The 15,000-nt window shown below is 43.5% G+C and overlaps 10 non-coding genes and 2 pseudogenes across 10 annotated transcripts; all 12 read left to right on the forward strand.

Annotated features, from left to right (window-relative positions):
• Window positions 1-909: 909 nt before the first annotated feature.
• On the forward strand, window positions 910-1,028 carry LOC136740936 (5S ribosomal RNA). The gene has a single exon (XR_010813695.1). It is a non-coding gene; the product is annotated as a 5S ribosomal RNA (ribosomal RNA).
• Window positions 1,029-2,086: 1,058 nt separating this feature from the next.
• On the forward strand, window positions 2,087-2,205 carry LOC136741009 (5S ribosomal RNA). Its single transcript, XR_010813766.1, has one exon. It is a non-coding gene; the product is annotated as a 5S ribosomal RNA (ribosomal RNA).
• Window positions 2,206-3,260: 1,055 nt separating this feature from the next.
• On the forward strand, window positions 3,261-3,379 carry LOC136741080 (5S ribosomal RNA). The gene has a single exon (XR_010813833.1). It is a non-coding gene; the product is annotated as a 5S ribosomal RNA (ribosomal RNA).
• Window positions 3,380-4,434: 1,055 nt separating this feature from the next.
• On the forward strand, window positions 4,435-4,553 carry LOC136740951 (5S ribosomal RNA). The gene has a single exon (XR_010813709.1). It is a non-coding gene; the product is annotated as a 5S ribosomal RNA (ribosomal RNA).
• A 1,066-nt stretch (window positions 4,554-5,619) lies between these two features.
• Window positions 5,620-5,738, forward strand: LOC136741145 (5S ribosomal RNA). Its single transcript, XR_010813895.1, has one exon. It is a non-coding gene; the product is annotated as a 5S ribosomal RNA (ribosomal RNA).
• Window positions 5,739-6,793: 1,055 nt separating this feature from the next.
• LOC136740912 (5S ribosomal RNA) lies at window positions 6,794-6,912 on the forward strand. Its single transcript, XR_010813672.1, has one exon. It is a non-coding gene; the product is annotated as a 5S ribosomal RNA (ribosomal RNA).
• Window positions 6,913-7,967: 1,055 nt separating this feature from the next.
• LOC136741260 (uncharacterized) lies at window positions 7,968-8,076 on the forward strand (annotated as a pseudogene).
• A 1,066-nt stretch (window positions 8,077-9,142) lies between these two features.
• On the forward strand, window positions 9,143-9,251 carry LOC136741270 (uncharacterized; annotated as a pseudogene).
• Window positions 9,252-10,306: 1,055 nt separating this feature from the next.
• On the forward strand, window positions 10,307-10,425 carry LOC136741217 (5S ribosomal RNA). Its single transcript, XR_010813961.1, has one exon. It is a non-coding gene; the product is annotated as a 5S ribosomal RNA (ribosomal RNA).
• A 1,055-nt stretch (window positions 10,426-11,480) lies between these two features.
• LOC136741161 (5S ribosomal RNA) lies at window positions 11,481-11,599 on the forward strand. Its single transcript, XR_010813909.1, has one exon. It is a non-coding gene; the product is annotated as a 5S ribosomal RNA (ribosomal RNA).
• A 1,066-nt stretch (window positions 11,600-12,665) lies between these two features.
• Window positions 12,666-12,784, forward strand: LOC136740970 (5S ribosomal RNA). The gene has a single exon (XR_010813728.1). It is a non-coding gene; the product is annotated as a 5S ribosomal RNA (ribosomal RNA).
• Window positions 12,785-13,842: 1,058 nt separating this feature from the next.
• Window positions 13,843-13,961, forward strand: LOC136741056 (5S ribosomal RNA). The gene has a single exon (XR_010813811.1). It is a non-coding gene; the product is annotated as a 5S ribosomal RNA (ribosomal RNA).
• Window positions 13,962-15,000: the final 1,039 nt, after the last annotated feature.

Genomic DNA, 15,000 nt, shown 5'->3' on the forward strand with positions numbered 1-15,000 from the left:
TAGGGTACATTCGTAAATAAATTGAGCATCATGGCTAGAAGTGACTAAATGTTGCCTAATCTTTCTCATCGAGAAATGACACAATTACAGCAACACAAAAAGGAACTCCACCGGACAAAGTTCAGTGCTCACAAGGAGCCTCATTCAACACACACGGTTCCATTCCCATTCATGCAAAGCACGAAAGTGTAAAACTTGGGAACATACTTGAGAGCAAAGATCACATTCAATCTCATTCAAGGCACGGATGTGAATGCAACGGGATGAAATTACTGAAATGATGCCTGCCCTCGAACTGTGATGATGGACTACCCGACTCGCCAATAATATTGGGTTCTGGTGTATTGAAATACAGGAGCTGCTGGATTTGTGTGTTTTCTTACCCCCTCACCATAGTTTGTCAAATGTTTAAACAACTGAACTTATATTCAAGGTTTGTTTCTCTTCATATGTTTTACTGGTTTACATTTGTCTCAGCAACCTGTTGAATGATTCTTCTGCTTTCAAAACAAAATGACAACAGGATGAATGCACACACTTGAAAATACAATACATGCAATGTTATGCATCATAGTGATGCAACCTCCTTTCAGTTTCATACTGCATGTCAATTGAAATCCTTACTGAAATGCACACCTTCTCAAGATTGCGCTTGACTGGCGTGTCAGGCACTCAATTACAGCTGTATTATCAAGACAATGTGTTCGTTTTGTAATATATAGTTCCGGTCTGGTGTGGCACCCCAGCTAACGCACAACGTTGCCACAACGTTTCGTGTTAGCAGGGACTGTCTGCGGCGCGCTGGTGTGTCCCGGACTTTAGAGTAGAGAGACAGTTCAACTGCAAGTATGAGCGGCAGAAACGGATATTGCCTTCCCTTTAAGTAGAGCGTCAGGGACAGCCTCCCTGGCTTACGGCCATACTAGCCTGAATACGCCCGATCTCGTCCGATCTCGGAAGCTAAGCAGGCTCGGGCCTGGTCAGTACTTGGATGGGAGACCGCCTGGGAATACCAGGTGCTGTAAGCTTTTGCATCTTTTACACACCAGAGGGCGACAAATCACGAGTTTTAACTTTGGATACACGCAATTTCATCAATATTTCAGATTTTACTTCCCCAAATACACAGGCATACAATAGATCTTGTTCTCCAACGTAAACGGTCCCTAGTAACTAGGGTACATTCGTAAATAAATTGAGCATCATGGCTAGAAGTGACTAAATGTTGCCTAATCTTTCTCATCGAGAAATGACACAATTACAGCAACACAAAAAGGAACTCCACCGGACAAAGTTCAGTGCTCACAAGGAGCCTCATTCAACACACACGGTTCCATTCCCATTCATGCAAAGCACGAAAGTGTAAAACTTGGGAACATACTTGAGAGCAAAGATCACATTCAATCTCATTCAAGGCACGGATGTGAATGCAACGGGATGAAATTACTGAAATGATGCCTGCCCTCGAACTGTGATGATGGACTACCCGACTCGCCAATAATATTGGGTTCTGGTGTATTGAAATACAGGAGCTGCTGGATTTGTGTGTTTTCTTACCCCCTCACCATAGTTTGTCAAATGTTTAAACAACTGAACTTATATTCAAGGTTTGTTTCTCTTCATATGTTTTACTGGTTTACATTTGTCTCAGCAACCTCAGCAAGAATGATTCTTCTGCTTTCAAAACAAAATGACAACAGGATGAATGCACACACTTGAAAATACAATACATGCAATGTTATGCATCATAGTGATGCAACCTCCTTTCAGTTTCATACTGCATGTCAATTGAAATCCTTATTGAAATGCACACCTTCTCAAGATTGCGCTTGACTGGCGTGTCAGGCACTCAATTACAGCTGTATTATCAAGACAATGTGTTCGTTTTGTAAAATATAGTTCCGGTCTGGTGTGGCACCCCAGCTAACGCACAACGTTGCCACAACGTTTCGTGTTAGCAGGGACTGTCTGCGGCGCGCTGGTGTGTCCCGGACTTTAGAGTAGAGAGACAGTTCAACTGCAAGTATGAGCGGCAGAAACGGATATTGCCTTCCCTTTAAGTAGAGCGTCAGGGACAGCCTCCCTGGCTTACGGCCATACTAGCCTGAATACGCCCGATCTCGTCCGATCTCGGAAGCTAAGCAGGCTCGGGCCTGGTCAGTACTTGGATGGGAGACTGCCTGGGAATACCAGGTGCTGTAAGCTTTTGCATCTTTTACACACCAGAGGGCGACAAATCACGAGTTTTAACTTTGGATACACGCAATTTCATCATTATTTCAGATTTGACTTCCCCAAATACACAGGCATACAATAGATCTTGTTCTCCAACGTAAACGGTCCCTAGTAACTAGGGTACATTCGTAAATAAATTGAGCATCATGGCTAGAAGTGACTAAATGTTGCCTAATCTTTCTCATCGAGAAATGACACAATTACAGCAACACAAAAAGGAACTCCACCGGACAAAGTTCAGTGCTCACAAGGAGCCTCATTCAACACACACGGTTCCATTCCCATTCATGCAAAGCACGAAAGTGTAAAACTTGGGAACATACTTGAGAGCAAAGATCACATTCAATCTCATTCAAGGCACGGATGTGAATGCAACGGGATGAAATTACTGAAATGATGCCTGCCCTCGAACTGTGAAGATGGACTTCCCGACTCGCCAATAATATTGGGTTCTGGTGTATTGAAATACAGGAGCTGCTGGATTTGTGTGTTTTCTTACCCCCTCACCATAGTTTGTCAAATGTTTAAACAACTGAACTTATATTCAAGGTTTGTTTCTCTTCATATGTTTTACTGGTTTACATTTGTCTCAGCAACCTGTTGAATGATTCTTCTGCTTTCAAAACAAAATGACAACAGGATGAATGCACACACTTGAAAATACAATACATGCAATGTTATGCATCATAGTGATGCAACCTCCTTTCAGTTTCATACTGCATGTCAATTGAAATCCTTACTGAAATGCACACCTTCTCAAGATTGCGCTTGACTGGCGTGTCAGGCACTCAATTACAGCTGTTTTATCAAGACAATGTGTTCGTTTTGTAATATATAGTTCCGGTCTGGTGTGGCACCCCAGCTAACGCACAACGTTGCCACAACGTTTCGTGTTAGCAGGGACTGTCTGCGGCGCGCTGGTGTGTCCCGGACTTTAGAGTAGAGAGACAGTTCAACTGCAAGTATGAGCGGCAGAAACGGATATTGCCTTCCCTTTAAGTAGAGCGTCAGGGAGAGCCTCCCTGGCTTACGGCCATACTAGCCTGAATACGCCCGATCTCGTCCGATCTCGGAAGCCAAGCAGGCTCGGGCCTGGTCAGTACTTGGATGGGAGACCGCCTGGGAATAACAGGTGCTGTAAGCTTTTGCATCTTTTACACACCAGAGGGCGACAAATCACGAGTTTTAACTTTGGATACACGCAATTTCATCATTATTTCAGATTTGACTTCCCCAAATACACAGGCATACAATAGATCTTGTTCTCCAACGTAAACGGTCCCTAGTAACTAGGGTACATTCGTAAATAAATTGAGCATCATGGCTAGAAGTGACTAAATGTTGCCTAATCTTTCTCATCGAGAAATGACACAATTACAGCAACACAAAAAGGAACTCCACCGGACAAAGTTCAGTGCTCACAAGGAGCCTCATTCAACACACACGGTTCCATTCCCATTCATGCAAAGCACGAAAGTGTAAAACTTGGGAACATACTTGAGAGCAAAGATCACATTCAATCTCATTCAAGGCACGGATGTGAATGCAACGGGATGAAATTACTGAAATGATGCCTGCCCTCGAACTGTGATGATGGACTACCCGACTCGCCAATAATATTGGGTTCTGGTGTATTGAAATACAGGAGCTGCTGGATTTGTGTGTTTTCTTACCCCCTCACCATAGTTTGTCAAATGTTTAAACAACTGAACTTATATTCAAGGTTTGTTTCTCTTCATATGTTTTACTGGTTTACATTTGTCTCAGCAACCTGTTGAATGATTCTTCTGCTTTCAAAACAAAATGACAACAGGATGAATGCACACACTTGAAAATACAATACATGCAATGTTATGCATCATAGTGATGCAACCTCCTTTCAGTTTCATACTGCATGTCAATTGAAATCCTTACTGAAATGCACACCTTCTCAAGATTGCGCTTGACTGGCGTGTCAGGCACTCAATTACAGCTGTTTTATCAAGACAATGTGTTCGTTTTGTAATATATAGTTCCGGTCTGGTGTGGCACCCCAGCTAACGCACAACGTTGCCACAACGTTTCGTGTTAGCAGGGACTGTCTGCGGCGTGCTGGTGTGTCCCGGACTTTAGAGTAGAGAGACAGTTCAACTGCAAGTATGAGCGGCAGAAACGGATATTGCCTTCCCTTTAAGTAGAGCGTCAGGGACAGCCTTCCTGGCTTACGGCCATACTAGCCTGAATACGCCCGATCTCGTCCGATCTCGGAAGCCAAGCAGGCTCGGGCCTGGTCAGTACTTGGATGGGAGACCGCCTGGGAATACCAGGTGCTGTAAGCTTTTGCATCTTTTACACACCAGAGGGCGACAAATCACGAGTTTTAACTTTGGATACACGCAATTTCATCATTATTTCAGATTTGACTTCCCCAAATACACAGGCATACAATAGATCTTGTTCTCCAACGTAAACGGTCCCTAGTAACTAGGGTACATTCGTAAATAAATTGAGCATCATGGCTAGAAGTGACTAAATGTTGCCTAATCTTTCTCATCGAGAAATGACACAATTACAGCAACACAAAAAGGAACTCCACCGGACAAAGTTCAGTGCTCACAAGGAGCCTCATTCAACACACACGGTTCCATTCCCATTCATGTAAAGCACGAAAGTGTAAAACTTGGGAACATACTTGAGAGCAAAGATCACATTCAATCTCATTCAAGGCACGGATGTGAATGCAACGGGATGAAATTACTGAAATGATGCCTGCCCTCGAACTGTGATGATGGACTACCCGACTCGCCAATAATATTGGGTTCTGGTGTATTGAAATACAGGAGCTGCTGGATTTGTGTGTTTTCTTACCCCCTCACCATAGTTTGTCAAATGTTTAAACAACTGAACTTATATTCAAGGTTTGTTTCTCTTCATATGTTTTACTGGTTTACATTTGTCTCAGCAACCTGTTGAATGATTCTTCTGCTTTCAAAACAAAATGACAACAGGATGAATGCACACACTTGAAAATACAATACATGCAATGTTATGCATCATAGTGATGCAACCTCCTTTCAGTTTCATACTGCATGTCAATTGAAATCCTTACTGAAATGCACACCTACTTAAGATTGCGCTTGACTGGCGTGTCAGGCACTCAATTACAGCTGTTTTATCAAGAGAATGTGTTCGTTTTGTAATATATAGTTCCGGTCTGGTGTGGCACCCCAGCTAACGCACAACGTTGCCACAATGTTGCCACAACGTGGCGTGTTAGCAGAGACTGTCTGCGGCGCGCTGGTGTGTCCCGGGCTTTAGAGTAGAGAGACAGTTCAACTGTAAGTATGAACAGCAGAAACGGATATTGCCTTCCCTTTAAGTAGAGCGTCAGGGACAGCCTTCCTGGCTTACGGCCATACTATCCTGAATACGCCCGATCTCGTCCGATCTCGGAAGCTAAGCAGGCTCGGGCCTGGTCAGTACTTGGATGGGAGACCGCCTGGGAATACCAGGTGCTGTAGGCTTTGGCATCTTTTACACACCAGAGGGCGACAAATCACGAGTTTTAACTTTGGATACACGCAATTTCATCATTATTTCAGATTTGACTTCCCCAAATACACAGGCATACAATAGATCTTGTTCTCCAACGTAAACGGTCCCTAGTAACTAGGGTACATTCGTAAATAAATTGAGCATCATGGCTAGAAGTGACTAAATGTTGCCTAATCTTTCTCATCGAGAAATGACACAATTACAGCAACACAAAAAGGAACTCCACCGGACAAAGTTCAGTGCTCACAAGGAGCCTCATTCAACACACACGGTTCCATTCCCATTCATGCAAAGCACGAAAGTGTAAAACCTGGGAACATACTTGAGAGCAAAGATCACATTCAATCTCATTCAAGGCACGGATGTGAATGCAACGGGATGAAATTACTGAAATGATGCCTGCCCTCGAACTGTGATGATGGACTACCCGACTCGCCAATAATATTGGGTTCTGGTGTATTGAAATACAGGAGCTGCTGGATTTGTGTGTTTTCTTACCCCCTCACCATAGTTTGTCAAATGTTTAAACAACTGAACTTATATTCAAGGTTTATTTCTCTTCATATGTTTTACTGGTTTACATTTGTCTCAGCAACCTGTTGAATGATTCTTCTGCTTTCAAAACAAAATGACAACAGGATGAATGTACACACTTGAAAATACAATACATGCAATGTTATGCATCATAGTGATGCAACCTCCTTTCAGTTTCATACTGCATGTCAATTGAAATCCTTACTGAAATGCACACCTTCTCAAGATTGCGCTTGACTGGCGTGTCAGGCACTCAATTACAGCTGTATTATCAAGACAATGTGTTCGTTTTGTAAAATATAGTTCCGGTCTGGTGTGGCACCCCAGCTAACGCACAACGTTGCCACAACGTTTCGTGTTAGCAGGGACTGTCTGCAGCGTGCTGGTGTGTCCCGGACTTTAGAGTAGAGAGACAGTTCAACTGCAAGTATGAGTGGAAGAAACGGATATTGCCTTCCCTTTAAGTAGAGGGTCAGGGACAGCCTCCCTGGCTTACGGCCATACTAGTCTGAATACGCCCGATCTCGTCCGATCTCGGAAGCTAAGCAGGCTCGGGCCTGGTCAGTACTTGGATGGGAGACCACCTGGGAATACCAGGTGCTGTAAGCTTTTGCATCTTTTACACACCAGAGGGCGACAAATCACGAGTTTTAACTTTGGATACACGCAATTTCATCATTATTTCAGATTTGACTTCCCCAAATACACAGGCATACAATAGATCTTGTTCTCCAACGTAAACGGTCCCTAGTAACTAGGGTACATTCGTAAATAAATTGAGCATCATGGCTAGAAGTGACTAAATGTTGCCTAATCTTTCTCATCGAGAAATGACACAATTACAGCAACACAAAAAGGAACTCCACCGGACAAAGTTCAGTGCTCACAAGGAGCCTCAATCAACACACACGGTTCCATTCCCATTCATGCAAAGCACGAAAGTGTAAAACTTGGGAACATACTTGAGAGCAAAGATCACATTCAATCTCATTCAAGGCACGGATGTGAATGCAACGGGATGAAATTACTGAAATGATGCCTGCCCTCGAACTGTGATGATGGACTACCCGACTCGCCAATAATATTGGGTTCTGGTGTATTGAAATACAGGAGCTGCTGGATTTGTGTGTTTTCTTACCCCCTCACCATAGTTTGTCAAATGTTTAAACAACTGAACTTATATTCAAGGTTTATTTCTCTTCATATGTTTTACTGGTTTACATTTGTCTCAGCAACCTGTTGAATGATTCTTCTGCTTTCAAAACAAAATGACAACAGGATGAATGCACACACTTGAAAATACAATACATGCAATGTTATGCATCATAGTGATGCAACCTCCTTTCAGTTTCATACTGCATGTCAATTGAAATCCTTACTGAAATGCACACCTTCTCAAGATTGCGCTTGACTGGCGTGTCAGGCACTCAATTACAGCTGTATTATCAAGACAATGTGTTCGTTTTGTAAAATATAGTTCCGGTCTGGTGTGGCACCCCAGCTAACGCACAACGTTGCCACAACGTTTCGTGTTAGCAGGGACTGTCTGCGGCGCGCTGGTGTGTCCCGGACTTTAGAGTAGAGAGACAGTTCATTTGCAAGTATGAGCGGCAGAAACGGATATTGCCTTCCCTTTAAGTAGAGCGTCAGGGACAGCCTCCCTGGCTAACGGCCATACTAGCCTGAATACGCCCGATCTCGGAAGCTAAGCAGGCTCGGGCCTGGTCAGTACTTGGATGGGAGACCGCCTGGGAATACCAGGTGCTGTAAGCTTTTGCATCTTTTACACACCAGAGGGCGACAAATCACGAGTTTTAACTTTGGATACACGCAATTTCATCATTATTTCAGATTTGACTTCCCCAAATACACAGGCATACAATAGATCTTGTTCTCCAACGTAAACGGTCCCTAGTAACTAGGGTACATTCGTAAATAAATTGAGCATCATGGCTAGAAGTGACTAAATGTTGCCTAATCTTTCTCATCGAGAAATGACACAATTACAGCAACACAAAAAGGAACTCCACCGGACAAAGTTCAGTGCTCACAAGGAGCCTCATTCAACACACACGGTTCCATTCCCATTCATGCAAAGCACGAAAGTGTAAAACTTGGGAACATACTTGAGAGCAAAGATCACATTCAATCTCATTCAAGGCACGGATGTGAATGCAACGGGATGAAATTACTGAAATGATGCCTGCCCTCGAACTGTGATGATGGACTACCCGACTCGCCAATAATATTGGGTTCTGGTGTATTGAAATACAGGAGCTGCTGGATTTGTGTGTTTTCTTACCCCCTCACCATAGTTTGTCAAATGTTTAAACAACTGAACTTATATTCAAGGTTTGTTTCTCTTCATATGTTTTACTGGTTTACATTTGTCTCAGCAACCTGTTGAATGATTCTTCTGCTTTCAAAACAAAATGACAACAGGATGAATGCACACACTTGAAAATACAATACATGCAATGTTATGCATCATAGTGATGCAACCTCCTTTCAGTTTCATACTGCATGTCAATTGAAATCCTTACTGAAATGCACACCTTCTCAAGATTGCGCTTGACTGCCGTGTCAGGCACTCAATTACAGCTGTATTATCAAGACAATGTGTTCGTTTTGTAAAATATAGTTCCGGTCTGGTGTGGCACCCCAGCTAACGCACAACGTTGCCACAACGTTGCCACAACGTTTCGTGTTAGCAGGGACTGTCTGCGGCGCGCTGGTGTGTCCCGGACTTTAGAGTAGAGAGACAGTTCATTTGCAAGTATCAGCGGCAGAAACGGATATTGCCTTCCCTTTAAGTAGAGCGTCAGGGACAGCCTCCCTGGCTTACGGCCATACTAGCCTGAATACGCCCGATCTCGGAAGCTAAGCAGGCTCGGGCCTGGTCAGTACTTGGATGGGAGACCGCCTGGGATTACCAGGTGCTGTAAGCTTTTGCATCTTTTACACACCAGAGGGCGACAAATCACGAGTTTTAACTTTGGATACACGCAATTTCATCATTATTTCAGATTTGACTTCCCCAAATACACAGGCATACAATAGATCTTGTTCTCCAACGTAAACGGTCCCTAGTAACTAGGGTACATTCGTAAATAAATTGAGCATCATGGCTAGAAGTGACTAAATGTTGCCTAATCTTTCTCATCGAGAAATGACACAATTACAGCAACACAAAAAGGAACTCCACCGGACAAAGTTCAGTGCTCACAAGGAGCCTCATTCAACACACACGGTTCCATTCCCATTCATGCAAAGCACGAAAGTGTAAAACTTGGGAACATACTTGAGAGCAAAGATCACATTCAATCTCATTCAAGGCACGGATGTGAATGCAACGGGATGAAATTACTGAAATGATGCCTGCCCTCGAACTGTGATGATGGACTACCCGACTCGCCAATAATATTGGGTTCTGGTGTATTGAAATACAGGAGCTGCTGGATTTGTGTGTTTTCTTACCCCCTCACCATAGTTTGTCAAATGTTTAAACAACTGAACTTATATTCAAGGTTTGTTTCTCTTCATATGTTTTACTGGTTTACATTTGTCTCAGCAACCTGTTGAATGATTCTTCTGCTTTCAAAACAAAATGACAACAGGATGAATGCACACACTTGAAAATACAATACATGCAATGTTATGCATCATAGTGATGCAACCTCCTTTCAGTTTCATACTGCATGTCAATTGAAATCCTTACTGAAATGCACACCTTCTCAAGATTGCGCTTGACTGGCGTGTCAGGCACTCAATTACAGCTGTATTATCAAGACAATGTGTTCGTTTTGTAAAATATAGTTCCGGTCTGGTGTGGCACCCCAGCTAACGCACAACGTTGCCACAACGTTTCGTGTTAGCAGGGACTGTCTGCGGCGCGCTGGTGTGTCCCGGACTTTAGAGTAGAGAGACAGTTCAACTGCAAGTATGAGCGGCAGAAACGGATATTGCCTTCCCTTTAAGTAGAGCGTCAGGGACAGCCTCCCTGGCTTTCGGCCATACTAGCCTGAATACGCCCGATCTCATCCAATCTCGGAAGCTAAGCAGGCTCGGGCCTGGTCAGTACTTGGATGGGAGACCGCCTGGGATTACCAGGTGCTGTAAGCTTTTGCATCTTTTACACACCAGAGGGCGACAAATCACGAGTTTTAACTTTGGATACACGCAATTTCATCATTATTTCAGATTTGACTTCCCCAAATACACAGGCATACAATAGATCTTGTTCTCCAACGTAAACGGTCCCTAGTAACTAGGGTACATTCGTAAATAAATTGAGCATCATGGCTAGAAGTGACTAAATGTTGCCTAATCTTTCTCATCGAGAAATGACACAATTACAGCAACACAAAAAGGAACTCCACCGGACAAAGTTCAGTGCTCACAAGGAGCCTCATTCAACACACACGGTTCCATTCCCATTCATGCAAAGCACGAAAGTGTAAAACTTGGGAACATACTTGAGAGCAAAGATCACATTCAATCTCATTCAAGGCACGGATGTGAATGCAACGGGATGAAATTACTGAAATGATGCCTGCCCTCGAACTGTGATGATGGACTACCCGACTCGCCAATAATATTGGGTTCTGGTGTATTGAAATACAGGAGCTGCTGGATTTGTGTGTTTTCTTACCCCCTCACCATAGTTTGTCAAATGTTTAAACAACTGAACTTATATTCAAGGTTTGTTTCTCTTCATATGTTTTACTGGTTTACATTTGTCTCAGCAACCTGTTGAATGATTCTTCTGCTTTCAAAACAAAATGACAACAGGATGAATGCACACACTTGAAAATACAATACATGCAATGTTATGCATCATAGTGATGCAACCTCCTTTCAGTTTCATACTGCATGTCAATTGAAATCCTTACTGAAATGCACACCTTCTCAAGATTGCGCTTGACTGGCGTGTCAGGCACTCAATTACAGCTGTATTATCAAGACAATGTGTTCGTTTTGTAAAATATAGTTCCGGTCTGGTGTGGCACCCCAGCTAACGCACAACGTTGCCACAACGTTTCGTGTTAGCAGGGACTGTCTGCGGCGCGCTGGTGTGTCCCGGACTTTAGAGTAGAGAGACAGTTCAACTGCAAGTATGAGCGGCAGAAACGGATATTGCCTTCCCTTTAAGTAGAGCGTCAGGGACAGCCTCCCTGGCTTTCGGCCATACTAGCCTGAATACGCCCGATCTCGTCCAATCTCGGAAGCTAAGCAGGCTCGGGCCTGGTCAGTACTTGGATGGGAGACCGCCTGGGAATACCAGGTGCTGTAAGCTTTTGCATCTTTTACACACCAGAGGGCGACAAATCACGAGTCTTAACTTTGGATACACGCAATTTCATCATTATTTCAGATTTGACTTCCCCAAATACACAGGCATACAATAGATCTTGTTCTCCAACGTAAACGGTCCCTAGTAACTAGGGTACATTCGTAAATAAATTGAGCATCATGGCTAGAAGTGACTAAATGTTGCCTAATCTTTCTCATCGAGAAATGACACAATTACAGCAACACAAAAAGGAACTCCACCGGACAAAGTTCAGTGCTCACAAGGAGCCTCATTCAACACACACGGTTCCATTCCCATTCATGCAAAGCACGAAAGTGTAAAACTTGGGAACATACTTGAGAGCAAAGATCACATTCAATCTCATTCAAGGCACGGATGTGAATGCAACGGGATGAAATTACTGAAATGATGCCTGCCCTCGAACTGTGATGATGGACTACCCGACTCGCCAATAATATTGGGTTCTGGTGTATTGAAATACAGGAGCTGCTGGATTTGTGTGTTTTCTTACCCCCTCACCATAGTTTGTCAAATGTTTAAACAACTGAACTTATATTCAAGGTTTGTTTCTCTTCATATGTTTTACTGGTTTACATTTGTCTCAGCAACCTGTTGAATGATTCTTCTGCTTTCAAAACAAAATGACAACAGGATGAATGCACACACTTGAAAATACAATACATGCAATGTTATGCATCATAGTGATGCAACCTCCTTTCAGTTTCATACTGCATGTCAATTGAAATCCTTACTGAAATGCACACCTTCTCAAGATTGCGCTTGACTGGCGTGTCAGGCACTCAATTACAGCTGTTTTATCAAGACAATGTGTTCGTTTTGTAATATATAGTTCCGGTCTGGTGTGGCACCCCAGCTAACGCACAACGTTGCCACAATGTTGCCACAACGTGGCGTGTTAGCAGGGACTGGCTGCGGCGCGCTGGTGTATCCCGGGCTTTAGAGTAGAGAGACAGTTCAACTGTAAGTATGAACGGCAGAAACGGATATTGCCTTCCCTTTAAGTAGAGCGTCAGGGACAGCCTCCCTGGCTTACGGCCATACTAGCCTGAATACGCCCGATCTCATCCGATCTCGGAAGCCAAGCGGGCTCGGGCCTGGTCAGTACTTGGATGGGAGACCGCCTGGGAATACCAGGTGCTGTAAGCTTTTGCACCTTTTACACACCAGAGGGCGACAAATCACGAGTTTTAACTTTGGATACACACAATTTCATCATTATTTCAGATTTGACTTCCCCAAATACACAGGCATACAATAGATCTTGTTCTCCAACGTAAACGGTCCCTAGTAACTAGGGTACATTCGTAAATAAATTGAGCATCATGGCTAGAAGTGACTAAATGTTGCCTAATCTTTCTCATCGAGAAATGACACAATTACAGCAACACAAAAAGGAACTCCACCGGACAAAGTTCAGTGCTCACAAGGAGCCTCATTCAACACACACGGTTCCATTCCCATTCATGCAAAGCACGAAAGTGTAAAACTTGGGAACATACTTGAGAGCAAAGATCACATTCAATCTCATTCAAGGCACGCATGTGAATGCAACGGGATGAAATTACTGAAATGATGCCTGCCCTCGAACTGTGATGATGGACTACCCGACTCGCCAATAATATTGGGTTCTGGTGTATTGAAATACAGGAGCTGCTGGATTTGTGTGTTTTCTTACCCCCTCACCATAGTTTGTCAAATGTTTAAACAACTGAACTTATATTCAAGGTTTGTTTCTCTTCATATGTTTTACTGGTTTACATTTGTCTCAGCAACCTCAGCAAAAATGATTCTTCTGCTTTCAAAACAAAATGACAACAGGATGAATGCACACACTTGAAAATACAATACATGCAATGTTATGCATCATAGTGATGCAACCTCCTTTCAGTTTCATACTGCATGTCAATTGAAATCCTTACTGAAATGCACACCTTCTCAAGATTGCGCTTGACTGGCGTGTCAGGCACTCAATTACAGCTGTATTATCAAGACAATGTGTTCGTTTTGTAAAATATAGTTCCGGTCTGGTGTGGCACCCCAGCTAACGCACAACGTTGCCACAACGTTTCGTGTTAGCAGGGACTGTCTGCGGCGCGCTGGTGTGTCCCGGACTTTAGAGTAGAGAGACAGTTCAACTGCAAGTATGAGCGGCAGAAACGGATATTGCCTTCCCTTTAAGTAGAGCGTCAGGGACAGCCTCCCTGGCTTACGGCCATACTAGCCTTAAAACGCCCGATCTCGTCCGATCTCGGAAGCTAAGCAGGCTCGGGCCTGGTCAGTACTTGGATGGGAGACTGCCTGGGAATACCAGGTGCTGTAAGCTTTTGCATCTTTTACACACCAGAGGGCGACAAATCACGAGTTTTAACTTTGGATACACGCAATTTCATCATTATTTCAGATATGACTTCCCCAAATACACAGGCATACAATAGATCTTGTTCTCCAACGTAATCGGTCCCTAGTAACTAGGGTACATTCGTAAATAAATTGAGCATCATGGCTAGAAGTGACTAAATGTTGCCTAATCTTTCTCATCGAGAAATGACACAATTACAGCAACACAAAAAGGAACTCCACCGGACAAAGTTCAGTGCTCACAAGGAGCCTCATTCAACACACACGGTTCCATTCCCATTCATGCAAAGCACGAAAGTGTAAAACTTGGGAACATACTTGAGAGCAAAGATCACATTCAATCTCATTCAAGGCACGGATGTGAATGCAACGGGATGAAATTACTGAAATGATGCCTGCCCTCGAACTGTGAAGATGGACTACCCGACTCGCCAATAATATTGGGTTCTGGTGTATTGAAATACAGGAGCTGCTGGATTTGTGTGTTTTCTTACCCCCTCACCATAGTTTGTCAAATGTTTAAACAACTGAACTTATATTCAAGGTTTGTTTCTCTTCATATGTTTTACTGGTTTACATTTGTCTCAGCAACCTCAGCAAAAATGATTCTTCTGCTTTCAAAACAAAATGACAACAGGATGAATGCACACACTTGAAAATACAATACATGCAATGTTATGCATCATAGTGATGCAACCTCCTTTCAGTTTCATACTGCATGTCAATTGAAATCCTTATTGAAATGCACACCTTCTCAAGATTGCGCTTGACTGGCGTGTCAGGCACTCAATTACAGCTGTATTATCAAGACAATGTGTTCGTTTTGTAAAATATAGTTCCGGTCTGGTGTGGCACCCCAGCTAACGCACAACGTTGCCACAACGTTTCGTGTTAGCAGGGACTGTCTGCGGCGCGCTGGTGTGTCCCGGACTTTAGAGTAGAGAGACAGTTCAACTGCAAGTATGAGCGGCAGAAACGGATATTGCCTTCCCTTTAAGTAGAGC

Source organism: Amia ocellicauda, unplaced genomic scaffold (assembly GCF_036373705.1).
Source record: "Amia ocellicauda isolate fAmiCal2 unplaced genomic scaffold, fAmiCal2.hap1 HAP1_SCAFFOLD_65, whole genome shotgun sequence".
In the NCBI taxonomy this organism is placed as follows: Eukaryota; Metazoa; Chordata; class Actinopteri; order Amiiformes; family Amiidae; genus Amia; species Amia ocellicauda.